Genomic DNA, 18,396 nt, shown 5'->3' on the forward strand with positions numbered 1-18,396 from the left:
AGCAAATGCAACCAAGTCGTCACAGAGAAGGGAAATTCCTGTGTGATCTCATTCACACATGTATACTCTGTCCTGTTGTGCATATATAGGTGTATAGTGCTGTTTTAAATGATCTCATTTTTAATGGTGATTTAGTCTAGCTACTCTCCAAATGCTGCTGGGCACAAGGTGGGTCTCTAAGTCACAAGTGTGTGTTTCACCTCTGCAAAGGACACCAACAAATGGGATGTTCAGGCTCTGGACTCTGTGTTCCCATCGCCACACTTGCTGCCTGTCCAGTCAGGTGTTGTGGGACTGCCACACAAAATCATCAGCCCCCAGGAGGCATCTGCAGCTGACAACTTTTCATGACCATGGATGCTCTCATGCAACTATGCTGCTGTTAGACACCCACACATGGGGGGTACCACAGATCCCCAAGGAGTGCAAACAGTCCCCATGACAGCTGGGTTCTAGAGGCAAAGTCTTCTCCTGTGCTCCTGGAGCCAGTGGTCAAAGCAGACACCTTTAATGAGAGGACTCAGATGTAAATAGAGGTGTAGATGTGGAGAAAAGGAAGGCATCTTCCCATGGATATTTGTTTGATTAACTGGACGGGACCCTATAATTCTTGTGCAAGTAAATGGGTTAGGTTATCCATTTTTCAAGTCCTGAAAGAAAGAACGTCAATTCAGTGAGCTGAGCAAGAATTCAGTAACTTATAAAGAAAATATAGGTATTTTGAATTAGATGGGTTGACAGAACTGCAAGAGCAACACCAGTTGTGAGTACAAGGGTTCTTCTTAGTAAAGAATCCAGGACAAAGTGGTGCAGGGCCAGCCAGTTCAGACTGGGCAGACCGAAACATTAGGTCTTTTTTTCAAAGATATAGCTTCATTCCAATTTTGTTCCTGTAAAACATTCCAGAATACTGAAAGGAGGATGATTTGTACTTTGTTGTCACATCATATAGATGCTTCTGAGGCAGAAATATGGATACCCTGTGGTCTTTCATTTAACTGCTGCTGTGATTTGTGAGCATGTATGGTAGTGCCTCACAGTATTCTGCTATGCTGTACAAACCCAGGACACATAGCTCCAGCTCCAAGGAACTTTCTGAACTTCCCAGTGTTTCCATATGGAGCACGTCCTGTAGTGCCAAAAATCCCACTGTAGTTATTACTATCCTTTTAGACTACCAGCACTCTGTACAAACTTTCACTGCCTATGAAAGAAAAGCAAGATATGTACATAATTCATAGATAACTCCATAACACACAGAAATTTCCAGGTATACCCAGTATTTCATTGTGCCTTAAGTTTTTGGTTAAAAAAAAAAAACATATTTGAAGGACTATACTATTCTACTTTATCTGAACTCATATAGATGCACAGAAGAGAGATATGTGCAGAAATTAGCGTCTTTTTTTTTTTTTTTTTTTCATTTTGTTTGTGACAGATTCATTGTTTGCTTTTGCCAGGCTCCAAACCACCCACTGAACAGCATGAATATTCAGGAGTTGTCAGCAGCTGCAGCCTGATTTTTCTCAAGAATTCTAGCACATACAATGACAATGAATTCACTTTTGTATGCAGTGGTTGTGCATGAGATATTTCCTGATATTATTATTTTGGAAACTTTTTGAAAAAGACTGAGAAATATTCATGGTTACCCCAAAACCTCATCAGCCCAGGGAAAAATAAAACACAAACAATAAAACCCCAAACTACAGATCTCTTTGTTCAGACATAAATATCTGTTGCCTTAAAGACAGATTTAGGAATACACTTGAAAAACCTTTTTCATACAGGCAGACACAGTTAACTCAGTGGGATACATGAACTAAGTTACTTGGGTGTGATTTCAGAACAGGATTTCAGTCTTCAGTGACTATGTGTCTTTTTGGAAGGGATGGCTTGTGACTACCCAGAGAAAGAGGTTACAGATTAAGCACAGGATTCTGGATCAATCTGTGAATGTTTCAGATTTTTAGTGGAATTTGTGAGTGACATTTATTCTCTTTATCAAGATTCTGGAGACATAAGGTATGTCTATGCGTGATGTTTATGTTATAGTCAGTGATGACTGTAGTGAATAATGGTGTCTGTGGGGTTTGTGCTAATAGAAAGCCATAGCAGCAACATGGACTTCTGAGAATGACTTGGAGAAAATCTCCATTTAAGTGTAGTTTGATTAATTGGAAGGCACTGTTTGATGTGTTTGAGAATGCTGTAGTGCTCTGAGATATCCCAGATATAGTGTTACAGGAAGAGAACAGATTGCTATCCAGACTTGAAGAGCCAATTAATTCAATCAGACTCCCAAATAACTTAGTACTTGCTGTTAACATCTGCTTGGATTTTTACAAATGGTGATCAAAGTTTTCTTTTAAGACGCTATTGTTTAAAACATGCATGAATAAGAACCTGCCTTGACTATAGAGTCTAGTCAATGTGAATATTCCCTTGTCTGCCCATGTCTACTCTTCTAAAGAGCACCACTATCCTTTAAATGGTCAAAGTTAAAATAGATTCTTGCTCTTTGAAACAAAATAGTTAAGATCAGATAGACTGGAGAGGTTTTTATATAGTTAAGATTTCAGAACAATCTGCTATTTATAATAAAATTCTGGTTTTGGTTACTCTTAATTTCTGGAAAAAATATTTTGGGCCTGAAATTTTCAATTCTTGATATGAATTTATTTGAAAGTTTGATTGCAACTCACATAACCTTTGAGAAATTTGAAATTATACAATAGTGTTTATTTTTAATAATGGTCTGATTGCATCTTCACACTAAACAAAAATCGGTACAAAGGCATTGCTCGTAATCAGCAAGGCTTTTCCAAAGTCACAATGCAACATAGATGCCAGTTGTAGAAGGCACCTTTCCTCCCTGTTCAAGTGTCCTTATTGCTTTAGATCTCATGAACCCTTAAAGTCTGTCTTCCTGCTTCCCTTAGAAGAAGATCTAGATTCCCAAACATCCTTATACAGGATCCTTGTACTTAGTTTGTTTTCAATTAAAAATAATAAGAGAAAATCATAGTAAAGCAAAAGATATAGAGGTACAGACTTAATTGTATACTCATGACTGGTCATATATGTATGAAAAGGAAGTCAATAGATTAAACACACTTACATGTGTCCTCTTTTCCTGAGGAGCCTTCCCCAAAGTCTACATTATGTAGGTATTTCCCAAACCCCACCATGTTACCCGCAATTTTATCAGGCCTTCAGTTATCAACAATTCATTTTATATGTAGTTATGACAAAGAAAATATATTTTGCCTTTTGGGCCTCAGCAGAATACATCTGAGATCCTTGAACATCGAGAACTAGAAAAAAGAATGGTTCATTTTTTCCAGAGTTGGACTTGTCAATGTTCAGCATGAACAGTGAGGAAAACTGGCCTACGTTTTTATCTCAGGCAGAAATGTTCCAAACCTGTCTCAAACATAAGCAAAGCAAACAAAAATAAAAGCATGACTGCAGTGAAAGGCTCTCTTCTCTAAGGCTGTTCTATATTCTGTCCATTGGAAGAGAAAGAATGTGATCTTAATGGTCCTATGGGTTCCTCACTTTGCAAAGTTTTCCAAAGGAAAGTATAGTAAGGATTTTGACTGTTTGGTTTTTTTTTTTCTCCTCTCTGATGGATTATTTCTTTTGGGATTTTTTGTTTGCTTGTTTGTTTGTTTAATTTTTGGTTTTAGCAAGGGAAAAGGGGAATAAAGGAGAAATCCAGCTTCATTAACTTGTATGAAATAAGTAGCCCAAGTAAACTCCTGGTGTAAAACAAGGTGACAGCTGGAATTCAGTTTCTTACTGACACAACCTTAGCCAGCTTTTTCTTTCTGCTCTTTCTTCCTTTCATAATTCAATTATTCATTGTTCATAGGAGTTTGGGCCTCTTTAAAACCTTTCCAGTTGTCCTTTAAGCTGTGAAATATGAGGATAAAGACCACCTGGAAGTTGAAAACCTCCCATTTGGGTTTTACAGAATCCTAGTAACACCTGTGCTAGCTTTGCCCCTGTAGATCCATATAGAATTCCATTTCTTTCACTCACTCTCCTTATATTGCAGCTCTGACAGTTTTAATAAATTTACAAGAATTTTCATTATAGTAAAAATTGATTCTAAGTTCCAGCAAGCTATAAACTCTTGGGGGAAAGAAGGGGAAGTAAAAAGAAAGAAATATGGAGCAATAAAACTATATGGTGTTTGCAAACAAAGCAGAAAAAGATTTTAAGCAATACATGTTACTAATGCAAATTAATGACCCCAAAACCTCTGAGTGCCATCCAGATCTTCCTTCCCAAACTGCTTCTCTCTTTGGTCCTTCTTTCTTCATTCAGATAATTCCTAGGGAAATATTATGACGATGTTCTGATATTTCTTCTTCCCTCCTATCAGTCACCCGTATATTAATTTGCTTGGAGAATGGATCTGGTTCAGCCTGAACCATAAGAGTATTTAACAAAGTGAGAAAATAGAAAGATTTATTTTTGAATCAAGATAACTTTTTTTTTTTTTTTTTTTTTTTTTTTTAAGGGGTAGGGGGGTGTGGGCATGGGGAAATGAAACACTTCTATTTTTCATTCTTGAACTGTGGTTCACTTACATAAACAAGTTGTCCTTTTTTCAAGCAAAAATCTGGAAGACATATTTCAGGCCAGACTATTTTTATTGAATAACCTCAGGGGGCCTCTGGGATTCCTATTTGCCTCAAAACTTGGTGAGGTTTGTCCTAGGTCTATGACCAGGATCAAAGATGTTCCAGTGTTCGTGGTTCTATGACAGTCCAGGAGTAATCTAGAAATAACTCATGAAACCTGAATTGTGTTTGTTAGAACTGCTACAAACTTGAGGTCTTCTGAAGGACCTTCAGAGCCATTTTATTTGAAAAGCTCAAGGCATCTGTAGTCACACTTGCTTCTCTTGTAAACCTCTTCTCCCCAAGATTTAACTTCAATAATGATGACAATGGGTGACAGAGGCAGCTAATGTTTGATTTAAAGTACAGGTTTGATCCCTTCCTTGTTAACTCTCTTTAATTCTCTCCTTAGACTGTGAGCTTTTTATGCCAAAGACTCCTCCTTTTACTTCTATGCAGGACTTTGTGAGTGCTACCAGAAATTCTTGTTAAACATAGTGATTTTATGGCTAGCTTTACTTACTTTTAGAAACTGATTTTCGTGATAGGTGTGCTTCTATAATACCATGAAAGCGTTAATTTTTTCTTGTTGTTTCAAGCAGTTTGTAGCTCAACCTCACATGAACTGCACACAGCAGTTCTTAGAATTCACTTCTTAATAATTACATTACCCTCATGGGGGTATGGACTAGCAGTCATACAAATGAAAATAAACATTGATATTACTGTTCATTTATAGACACTGACATGTGGCTCCGTAATATATTGGCATAAATATATCATTTCCTTTTATAATCTATATTTTTTTTCATAGGCATCTGAACATAGTACCATTTCTTAGTATTTTCAATACTCAGAGTTGCATGCTGTTGTGGGGCACAAAAAAAAAAAAAGCTGGTTTTCTAAACATTCAATAAGCTGAATCTTGATCTCCCATGGACCAGCTAGAGAAAGAATGCTTCTTACTCTTCTATTTCTCTGGTGTGGAATTCTGTTGTCTCCCTTGGTAAGTCTAAAAATTTATCACACAAATTATCCCTAATTGTGGTACAGCATATGTGACAACTCAAAAATTACTTCCATTGTAGTCTTTAAAAGTCATTCAGGAGACTTATTTGCAGTATGCCATCTACCATTAACACGATGCCAAAGTTTCTTTAGTCTTTGATATGCCGAAATTATGTTTTCGGTCTGTTCCTTACTCCATTCAGAACAGAACAACTCTTCTATTGCCTGCACTTTACATGGTCTCATATAAGGAAGGTCTGTAACCTTTTTGCTCTGTACATAAGGTTCAGTAGTCCTAGTCCTTACCAGGCTTTCAGTCTCTGATCCTCCCTCTCAATTTTTTCTCGGAAAGCCTATATAAGGTCTGGTATGAGAAGTATTGCCAGAAGTTAAACTCTTTTCAACATAGCTCTGAAGATGATAAAACTTGCAAAGCGTTCCACTTTGTGAATGGCCAATAAATTGTTAGATAAGAGAAATACGCAGGTAGTTAAATATCTAGCAGAATAAAAAATCAGGGAAATCAAATGGAAACAACCCATAATATAAATATGTTTCACAAAATTAAAAGTATGTTAGTGATGACCTTCTGACAGTGAAATGCAACTAGTTCTTTTCCCTTCAATGTATTCAATTTGTTCAGTGTGGGACAAAGTAGAATATATATGTGTAATCCATAGTACAGCACAGAATATCTGGGATCTATGCAGTCCTGCAAGAAACACATACCAAATACTTGTGTTCAGACAGATGCTCTTCAAAGGAGCCTTTAAATGCATTTGAACTGAATGGGTTGCTTTCTGTCTGTAAACGTTGGACACAGTATATCTGTAAAAGCTGTAGTAATATGAATGAACTAGCTAGCAATCAGATACAGAAGTCTCTTAGATTTGTTTTGTTTTAAAATGTAAAACCAGAAACAAGTAGGAAAATACAAAACAGTTCTATTCTCATATATGTACAGTATGGTTTTCCCTCAGAACATGAAGAACCTTTTTCAGATACCAGAAGATTTATAAAATTTTATTATTAACTACTTTGTTCATATTTTATAGCATACACTTTGGCAGATACTTGTAGATTCACTTTCACTACGAAAATATGATCTTTAATTCAATTTGTAGACCTTTTGCTTAGGTATGACAAGTATTCAATTTTCATCTGACTGAAGAAATACAGCTCAATAAATAGCTAAATTCAGATATATTATCCAATTTTGTTCAAGTAGTGAAATGGAAGACAGGAAAAATTGGAAAGAATTGGAGTAAGAGGAGGAATCAGAAGGCCCAATAATGTTTCAGGTCTGTTTGGACATGGCAGATTCCTAGGGATCTAGGGATTCCTAGACATCATCTTTCTAGCATGTGAAAATAATAAGTTCCTATAAGGAATTATTGGATACTGTAAAAGCTTGATTCAAATTAACCTGATAAAACTAAAGCTGGAAAATATATACAAACTATCCTTATGATATAAATGTATGTGTTATATTCTTTAAATTACAGCATTTAAAAGTACAATACGTGTGATTCTGATTTGTCAATTACACTTACACTTCAAAAACATATGTGTTAAAAAGAATATAGACAATGTACTTACCATTATACAATTCTGTCTATCTGAGGAATCAAATGAAAATTTCTGGTATTCTGTGTTTTCTTGTGTTAAAATGAAATCTGTTCTTTAGATGAAACTATGTACCCTTCATGACTGTTGCATCCGGACTCTTCATTAGGGAATGCAAGGGATGAAATTTTAGCTCCCACTGCATGCCATACAGGAGTGAAATCTATAGACACCTGCTTCCACTCCATGTCTAGTTTTCTCTTTCCTCTCCTCTAGAAATACAAAATATAACTGGTAACATTTAGTGAACTTTTGCACTAAGTAATTTTGTGTTTTGGGGGGTAGAAATTGATTTCCCTTATCTTCATGTGTGAACACTCCGAGTGTATCCTTTTTTCCTCTTGATGGGAGGTGTTCAGTGAAACCAGCAGTGCAGGATAAGAAAGTACTGCCTTTAGGGCATGAAAAAGAACAAATTTATCTTCAGACACTTTCTTTATTTTGGAAGGAGAGAACTTGATCAATCATCAATCATGAAAAAGGGGATAAGTGTACAGTTCAGATGGAAAATGATATAGAAATACAGAAAATGGAAAAAAACCAAAACCAACTATAAACAAGAGGCAAAAGCTCAGCTCAACATGAAGTTTACTTATTTTGCTGAGCTGGATTATGGTGATGGTATGCATGTTTATTTCTTATGACTACCCTGAGATTTCCATCACTGAACATAAAATTTTTCCTTGTGGACAAAACCTTGCTAAAACATCTGCAATATTTCTATCTTACTATTCTGAATCATTAAATTAGATTATGATGGAACATGGGCTTTTTCTTGGCCTTCTTCCACAGGCTGTTTTTTACCCATCATATCTGCTGACTCTGATGACAAATATAGCACAGCATGGTATGAGACTCACGAGTAATGGATACATTCAGGAAATACAATTATCCTGTGCCTAAATGAAGTAGAAGTTAGATGAAGGCATTTGGACTGTAGGTGATTTCCCACTAAAAAGTCAATAATAAAATCCTCCTAGATTTAATAGAGGCAAGAATTTCACTCACTATTTTGCTACATATTTTGTTATATGCAAAAGAAAGAGGGTTAACTTAAGAACTTAAGAAAACCGTTTTCTTAGTGACCTTTAGACATGATGCCAGGAAATCAGACAAGTCCAAAGCTTCTGCCAAATGGTCATAACAAAATGGCCCAGTAAAGTGGATAGATCAGGACCACACAGAATAAAACTTCAAAGAAGACTCATGATCAACAGGTGATGCTTAGAGTGTTCAGTATATAATAAACAACAGTGCAGTTAAATGCTTGAGATGGAAATAGATCACATTCAATGGATATGAAATATGATCATCATCAGTGCGGAAGGGACTCAAACAGATGCTAAAAGAAGTGAGAAACATACTTTGTAACAAATAGCTGCAAAGAAAATGACTCACAAACCAGATAATGGAAATAACAGTTACAGTATAGCATACAACAATAAGGGAATGAGTCATAAACCACTTGAATCAGAGGACAAAAACATAACTGACAAGTTTCATGGTGGGGAGAAATGCAATGACTGAGACTTCTGAAAAATCAGAAAAGCTGGGTTGTAAAAAACAATTCTCTTGGAAAAGGCAAAAAAAATTGGCATTTGTTGTATAGCTCCAAGTTCTGCCTCTGTCATTTAGGCTAATGGTCACACTGTGGCAAACTGCTCTGTGTTTGCATTTTTTCTAAGTGACCACAAAATATGGTGTAGTAGTACAGACCCACACCCCTGTCTCAGGCCACATTGCAATGTCAGGACAGCCAACATTGTGATTCTTGTCTTGGTTACAAGTGCAGTGAGCTGTAGTGATCTGTCACTTTTTTGTCTTGGCTATAAGTGCAATGAGTTGGGACAATTAGGCATTCCCTAATGGTACCTGAAACTCTGGATGCATGACACCGAGTTAGGACATTAGGCACTACCTAACCATACCTGAAAATCCTGTTACCTGGGAACTGTATCTAACACTCCTGCTGCCTGAATCGTAGCCCTGACAGAAAGATGCCAGAACTACCTGACAAGAATTGTGGCCAAAATGGAGAAAAAAAACCCTGAATAAAGTCAATCATCTCATGATTCTATAAATAGCAATCCTAAGTGAGATCCTTTGAGCTCTCTAGGATGGCAGAAGGCTGTAACTCAGTATCTCCCTCTGAGTCAGGACATCTCTCAGGGTAGATCTTGTGAGGATTTCAAAGAATAGATTTCACAAGGATTTCCAAGATCGTCCACTGATAAATGCCAATGAAGAAAAAGGGTTCAAAGAACATCTGCTGACAAATGCTGATGAAGGAGAGAGAATAGCAAGTAATTCACTATAGTTAAATTTTGTAATGTTTCAAAGATCATTTGGTACCAATAATTTACTATCATGTCAAACTCTATATCTCTATCTGTGTGTTTGTGTCTGTGCATTCGATTTAGGAAACTTTGTAGTGTTGATTATAACCAACTGCATTAAATCACTTTGATACTTGGCTGATGATTAAGTATTGTTAAAAATCATGCAAGTTAAACTTGTGATTTACCATAAAAGTTTTAATAGATCTTAAATTTCTGCTACCTCAAAGATTTGTAGGATCCATTATCACTCATTACTTGACAAATTGGCATAATCAGCAGAATACTTCCCTTACTCTTTATATTAATTCCATTAGACATAAACCGTTGACCAAGTCCGGGACTAAGACTGGATCCAGATGTACCCAGACTCCTCTCTGAGAAGGAGTTTAGAAAGCAAGAGCACCCACTCTGAACCTCAGGACTCAATGGGAGAGTCTCATTTATCCTTTTACATCTCTGGTCTCTGATTCTAAATTGATTCTAACTCAAGTTTTCCTTCTTATGTTTCTTCTATGTAGTAAGTGGTAGAATGAACCTTTCCATTGAACTTTAAGTCAAACTCTCTGTTTTGTTGATAAAGGATACCAATTAAACTCACACACTAGAGTGAAAAGAGTAGGGTTATTTTAGTGGTAATAACCAAATAATGTAATATAGAAAACAATCAGTAAGAAAATGCAGAATAGTGCACTTAAAGCAACAAACAGGAGAATACAGGGTAATGCATCAAATCGTTACTACATGAGAGAGAGAACAGTGATTAAGAAAGATCCATCACCACTTGCATACGTTCCCATCACCCAGACCCGCAGTGGCTGGGCAGCCCCAGTTACAGCGAGGGTTTGCAGAGCCTGTCCCAGCAAGGGGGAAATCCTATGCGATGCGTCCACCCATGGGTGAGGCTCCCAAAGTTGCTGTGAGCGGGCCGCAGCTTTATATACCAGAGACTGACAAGCCAGAATAGTTGGCACCTTTGTTTTGAATGGAAAATTTCTGGTTTCATTCTCTTGTTGGATTCCACCCAAAACCTGGCCAGGGCTCGTGGTGGGGGGCGGACCAAGGGAGTTTCTAACAAGGGCAAATATGTGGGTTGTCAGCCTTGAACAAGGCTAAACAAGGGAAGCTGGATACATTCTTTTAGCATTTCGTCCTCACTGCTGGTTATATTCTGTCTAAGCTGCATCTTTCACTAGCAAGTTTACATATTTTATTAATGACTATATGCTAAGTTAGCAGTTTCAGCTTGGGGCCTGTTTTTCAGGCTTCAGTATTTCAACACTTTAGCACTTTTTACATCAGCATAAGGGGGTTGTTATAACTTAGTACAATACCTACTAGCACAATGGTTTTCAGTTATAAAATATACAGGATTCATCTATAGGTCAACTCTGGCTTGGGCCGGTTGTCCAAGCCTGAGCAATTCACTCTCATCCGTGACAGATGGGTGATTCTTCATTCATGCTGTATAAGTCATGAGCAAGAGCACTGAAGTATCATTGCAATGGCTAAACTGGTATCTCAAAGAATAGACAAGATGCATTCTGACTGAACTTTGCTCAGCTCAGTGAAGCTTAGAAAACTGAATTGCTGTGTGAGCCCCTAATCCTCTTTCTAGTTCCTTCTCTCCAAGGCCAAAGGTGATTATCGTGTAGTGGGTGACACTTGAAAGAGGGTAAGCACAGATCCTGTGCCCTATTTCAGAATACTGGGTGGTGCTGACAGGTACGCAGACCTCCATGCACAACACAACTCACTTTTTAACTTAATTCTCAGGTTTCTTTACATCAAAACAAATGTAAAGTGAAGTCTGTTTTACTTCCCTTTCCATTATATCAGATGCATTAAAATTTGGCAGAACTGCCAGAGGAGAAGTAGTTCTTATGCAAGCTTTCTTTGATTTTCTTCATGCCTCTGACCTACACAGCATCTGAAATTCGTGGTGCTTAAGAATTTAAGCTAGTTTAGGTTTAAATTTTAACAATTTAAGGTGTTTAAGGAATGTGCAACAGTGATTTCTTGGAGTGAGTTAGCACTCTCCTCATGCACTATGATATGTGTTTTAAAGTCATGTCTACACAGAGAGCTTGGCTTAATTTAAGCCAATTCTCAAAACTTCGCCTGCTGCCATATGCCTGAAAAATACCAGGTTGAATTCCAGCTCAGCCTGTTTCTGAAAGATGTTCCAGATAGAGAACAAGATGTTCCCATTAGTTTTCAGCTCTCCTATCTTTAGAGAGCATTTGGCATCTGGTCCCTTTGTACTTAAGTTTCTATCTATCTGTGCTGCTTCCATGACACAGAGAGGGTCAGGATGGCTGCAGGCCAGGTCCTGAAAAAAAGCCTCACATTTCTTAGAACAAGGAAAACTGGATTACTCCATACCTCAAGCAAAAAGAAATGGAATGTGGAAAGAATGCAATATGGACAAAGGAGAAACTGAGGAAACGGTAACTTGGCTCTGGTAAAACGCGATGGGCTTTAACTTTAAAGAGGTAATATCTCCCTATCTTTTTGCTTAAGTTCAGAAAATTGTTTTGTAATTATTTTCTTGTAAGATATATTCAATTTAGAAACAATTCTGCAGCTTTTTGCACATATTTTTTGATCTTATACCAAGCTGCTGGTTTAAGTCTTCTGATAAAATAAATAATGCTTTCAGCTTGGCCAAAACTTAATTTCAGACAAGACTAACCATATTACCAGTGGTATCAAAATAAGGGGTGTGAAATGCAGTTCAGAGAGTCTTTCAGCCAATGACTATACCTGAAATAATTGATTTCTTTGGAACGTTTCATTCCTCTCAAAAGATATTTGGATTCTATTATCTGAAATTGCATTAAACTCAGAATTTTTTTGTGTGTGTGTAAGATGAAAGTAATGTAAGTTTTATTATATGAAGCCTAAGAAACTGAATAAATTTCTCCTAACATACTCTATAACTCTGAAACATCTATATTCCTTTCAGCAGTAATTTCCTTTGTGTGAACATCCACGGTATCTGAAGATGCTTGCACTTGCTTTTTAATCGTCTTTACTATAAAATATTATCAACATCCCAGGACTATGAGAGTGAAAAGAAGGAATGCTTCAGAACTAAAATGGAAATTAATAAATTTTAATTTTTTTCTCTTTTGATATTTTCATAGAATCATAGAATGGTTTGGGTTGGAAGGGACCTTAAAGATCATCTAGTTCCAGCCCCCCTGCCATGGGCAGGGACACCTTCCACTAGACCAGGTTGCTCAAAGCTCCGTCCAACCTGGCCTTGAACACTGCCAGGGAGGGGGCAGCCACAGATTCTCTGGGCAACCTGTGTCAGTGTCTCACCATCCTCACAGTAATGAATTTCTTCCTAATATCTAATCTAAATCTATCCTTGTTCAGTTTAAAACTGCTACCTCTCGTCTTATCACTACACTTCCTGATAAGGAGTCTCTCCCCATCTTTCTTTGAGGCCCCATTAAGTACTGGAAGGCTTCTATAAGGTCTCCCCAGACCCTTCTCTTCTCTGGGTTGAACAACCCCAACTCTCTCAGCCTGTCCTCATAAGGGATGTGCTCCAGCTCCCTGATGACCTTTGTGGCCTCCTCTGGACCCATTCGAGCAAGTCTATGTTCTTCTTATGTTGGGGGCCCCAGAGCTGAACACAGTATTTAGGTGGGGTCTCATGAGAGCAGAGTAGGGGGGGAGAATCACCTCCCTCAAAATGCTGGCCACACTTCTTTTGATGCAGCCCAGGATACAGCTGGCTTTGTGGGCTGTGAGCACACATTGCTGGGTCATGCTGAGCTTCTCATCAACCAACACTCCCCCAGGTCCTTCTCCACAGGCCTACTCTCACTCCATTCTCTGCCAAGCCTGTACTGATACTGGGATTGCCTCTACTCATATGCAGGACCTTGCACATGGACTTATTGCACTTCAAGAGTTTCACACGGGCCCACCTCTCCAGCCTGTTCAGGTCCCTCTGGATGACATCCCTTCCCTCCAATGTGTCGACCACACCACACAGCTTGGTGTCATTGGCAAACTTGCTGAGGGTGCACTCAATCCCACTCTCCATATCTCCAAGATGTTAAACAACACTGGTCCCAATATTGCCCCCAAGAAAGTCCACTCATCACTGCTCTCCACTTGGACATCAAGCTGTTGACTGCAACACTTTGAGTGTGACCATCCAGCCAATTCCTTATCCACTCAGTGCTCCATCAGTCAAATCCATGTTTTTCCAGTTTAAAGACAAGGATGTCATGCAGGACAGAGTCAAATGTTTTGTATAAGTCCAGGTAGATTTTCTTGCTCTCTGGTTGATTCCTACTGTGTTGATAGTATTTTATGGAATCAAAACAGACGAAGCTAATGCAAATAATTTTTTTATTGCAGTAGGAATGAAAAACTGCATGAAACCTGGGAAAATAAAGTATCAATTTAATTTCACAAAATATCATGTGCAGTTCAGGTTTTCAGGCAACACTAATGCAACAGAACATCCTGCAATTATCTTCAAGTTACTTTTCGCAAAACAGTAGATAAACAATGTTCAAAACAATCATGATTTCTGAAATTTTTTTAAAAAATAATTATAAAATATTGCTTTATCAAGTTTTAGGGAAAAATAAAAGAAATTAATATGAAATTACAGAGGAGAAGAAATGTTACCAAAAACCAGAAAGTTGTGCTTCTGTAACTATAGGTCTCACATATATTTTAAAATTATGTGTATTACCTTATATATGTATATTATACATTATTATGTATTATAGATTACACTCTGTAGATTATACAGAACTGCCTGTAACAGACAGGTTCAAAAATCTGTTAGAAAGAATTGTGTTAGGCTGAAGCCTCCAGAATGATCTTGATAGCAAACTGTGTGTTCATTTTGTTCAGGATCAGATAGCAAAAGATTGCAGCACAATCTGAAAAAAATCAAACCAAACAGAAGCAACTAATGAAGTTTGGTGTTACGTGGGAGGAAAAATTGTATGGAAAACTCCTATTGCTGACATTGTCTTCGGTGTTCAGACAGACTACAGGAAATGCAAAGAAACACTGTGAAGTTCCCAGCTTCTGTATCTCTACTCAAAGGATTTTACTAGAGAAATATCAGCAATACTTCTTTTTGACGGTCCTATGGGACAGTCCAGAACCACAGCAATGTAACTAATGGGGAAAAGAGGGACCATCCAAACTTTCCCCTCATCACATGCACACTAGCAGAGCTGACTGAGAGCATGAGAATATACTATCAATACTGTAGTGCGTTTCTCTTGTCACCCTTCAAATATAAAAAGGAAGCTCAAGAAGAAAAGCAAGCTGAAGAACTAAACATTGTACACAAGTGTCAAAACTCGAGGAGGAACCTAAAAAACTAGGTACAGTGCTAGGCCACCTGGGCGTGGCTGATAAGGACTATCACAAAACTTCTTTACATGGATTTTGCAATTCTTTATAATGTAAGGATTTTGAACAGAAATTTTCCATACCTGTCATTTAGTCAGTGTACTGTGAATGACACCAAATTACATGGAACTGCAAAGAGGATGGAGTTAATGGAGGAAGTACAGCTGAATTAATAAAGAATGAAAGTATGAGTGGGAGGTAGTTTCTAGGCACAGCAGGACATCTAAGACACATCTTGTTTTCCCTAATTGGATGAAAAATAGATCACTCATGCATGCCTCATGCTGGTTTTCAAAACACTTGTACTGAAGCCCAATTTACCTTTATGGACTAATCAGGAGAAAAGAGTTGCAGAAAGCTCCCTTCGAAATGCAGCTCAGAGAGAGAAAAACAAACCCCAATGTATGTAAAAAGCAAAGTACTGATTGAAGTCACTGAAACTCTGCTATGTAATCTGGCTGCTAAAATTAACTCTCATTTCTGGCTATCCTGATTACCAGTTTTCCACTCTAAACTGGAATACTTTCCTATAATAACTGAGGACATTTTCGGTGGGCTGAGAATTATTGGTTGTAGCATTTAGGGTGGGGTCAGTGAGAGGTTCCATGAGATGCTTGAATGTCTTTGGACAAATTTTAGGGTTTATTTTTATAAGCACTTTAGGAAATATAAGATGAACTATTTACAAGTTTTATTTGAAATTTCTTGCTGTTATGTAAGGCCCCTTATATTTGCTTCCGTGCATTTTCCATTCACATAGAAGGAGTAAATGTAATTTGTTAAGGCCATCCTTTGCCACCAGATTGGTCACCTCTGCTGAGCTCTTGATACCAGAATATGAAAATAATGACTGTGTTACCCTCAGGGCAAACAATACTGCTCAGATTAAAAGTCTGGCTCAAAGGAGATCCATCAGGCTTTCTTGAAGAGAAAGAAGAGAGGAAGGCTCTGTCTTAGGACAGGGAGTAGGGAAACAGTGGTGGTAGTTTTATGGCTGTTTTTCCTGAGGAAACTCAGGCTTTGCCCTAGAGAAGAAGGCTTTTGGGCAGTTGGAGGGAAAGAGTCCTTAACAAAGTTTCTACAATAGCCCCTGTTTTTGAAGATTGTCTCCAGGGAGCTCATGATAAAAGACAAATGGACTTTGACTCACAGTCACATGGTCTCTGGCCTTTTCTATTTTGATCCTCATTTGCTAAAGAAATACCCTCAGGGTCTGTTCCTATATCTGGACTTCAGCAGCAGCCTGGATTACTGGGAAAGGATCTCCCATGCTCCCACTAACACCTTGTCTTGACACTGCCTTCCAGGTGAGAGAACGTATTCCCTAAACTGAGTTCTTCAGGTGAATTGTCTCTGCTCAGATTCCCTTTATTTCTTGAGAGACATAGGTACTGGTGCCCATACAGAGGGAAAAAGAAGGTATGAATACAATTGTTTCATATTTTCGCAGCAAATTTCAATATTCTGACAGCTAGTAAATGAGAGAGAAGTGCCTGAAAGTCCTTCTCAAGTTTTACAATAAAATTAAAACTTCGATTAGAAGTTTGTTGACCTAGGAGTAGTGTAGGAGGGATAAACCAGGGAAATAGAAAGTGTTTGGGGTTTGGGTTTATTGGCTTGTTTTTTGGGGTTTTTTTCCTACATTTTATAATGGTATACATTAGTGATCTCTCTGCAGAACCCAAATGTGTCCCTAGATATTGGCAAGACTAATCCAGACAGATGTGAGTTTACCCTAACTGGTTTCCACCTAGATGCTGAATCCTGATTCATAACACCATTCTTGTCCTTCTAGGGTCTCCCCTAGAGCACAGAGAACCAAGCTGAAATGAACAGTGTGCAGGGCTGGTGGCAAGAACTCAATAAAGATTAGACTGAGAAAATTCCTGTGAAGTCTTTCACTTGTGTGACTGGGATGCGTTTTCATGAATGCCTCTACAAACTGTTTCTTTGATATTGCAGTCGGGGAGTTTTGAGTGGAAATCATGGTTCACAAAAAAAAAAAAAAAAAAAAAAAAAAAGGTATTAATGTTCTGTGTTTCATTTAAACACATGAAAGGTTTCTATACCAATTTTGATGTCAGAACCACCACACTGACAATGTACTGTACTTCCTCATAAGGAAGATTTAAGGAGTAGGTAAGTCACTGAGAAATTCTTCCCAGAATACTCAAGATTATAAACCATGGATAACTCTTTGCTTGGAAACAGATTGAACATATATATTTGACACATTTGAAAGATATTTACAAATATGTATAAAGTATAGAAAGAAAACATCCAACAATTAAATTTGGTTTTGTCTCCTGATCATGAATCTTCTATCAAAATGAATTCTCAACAGAAAATGTGTTCTCTGTAGAACTGACAGGACTTTGATTTTACCAACATTTTATTGTCTTAGCCATTTTTTAAAATCAAAAATATTTTCTTCATGTAAAAAAGTCTGAAAACTCTTGGTAAAAGCCTAAACATAGTCATGGGAAGGATTTCTTTTTAATTAATTTTGTAAAATCATGTAACCAACATGATTGGAAAATACACATTAAGAAGCAATTAGATAGTCTTCTGCAAAAATTAATTCCATGGCAATCTTGCTGACATAGCTAGCAGAAACCTGAAGGAATGCTTGGATGTATATACAAATTCTTTGCTTGGTTAGTCATGCCTGAACATGAAAATCAGAGCTCATGGTCAAATATGTATGAATTCAACCTTTACAAATAACTGTATTTAGATCCATATCCAAAAATCAGTGAAGTGATTTTCATTCACCTATTAGCTTACTATGTAATAATTTATAAATGCATTTTAGAAAGACAAAGAGGGGGTTTTGTTTGTTTACAAAATTCAAAACCAAAAAAGTTGCAAAATTTATTTTTAAAAGAAACTACAGAAAAGTGTTTCCCTAAAACATTTAATTTCAATAATTAACATTTTCTGATGAACAAAAAAAGTGTTTACATGCATAATACCTGGCTAGCTCTAAAGAATGCTGCTGCTGCTAATAGGAGAATGTGTGTGTATGTGTGCAAAGCAATCAGTGCACTTCTGGAATCAACACAAACCATTATACTCAGTACAGAAGTACCAGCAAATAACAGCCTATATTCAAGATAGTTTTCAAAATAATAAACCTTTTCCTAAAGCAGGGGAATGATCATATCTGTCTGATTCTGAATAGTGTATTAATCAGAAACTGTTGCTGTTTGCAGTCATCAGAGCTGTGTTGCTCCTTGATGACTATGCTGTCTATCTTCAGTAGATTTAATCTGCTATCAAGAAAAAGTTTGTCTTTGTTAGAAAGGCTAGCTGTTGTGAATGTAACCCTACTGTGGAGAGCTGAATTCCCTGTGAAATAAACTTGTTCTTTTTACTTCCATGGG

This window comes from Athene noctua, chromosome 4 (assembly GCF_965140245.1).
Source record: "Athene noctua chromosome 4, bAthNoc1.hap1.1, whole genome shotgun sequence".
NCBI classification, from domain to species: Eukaryota; Metazoa; Chordata; class Aves; order Strigiformes; family Strigidae; genus Athene; species Athene noctua.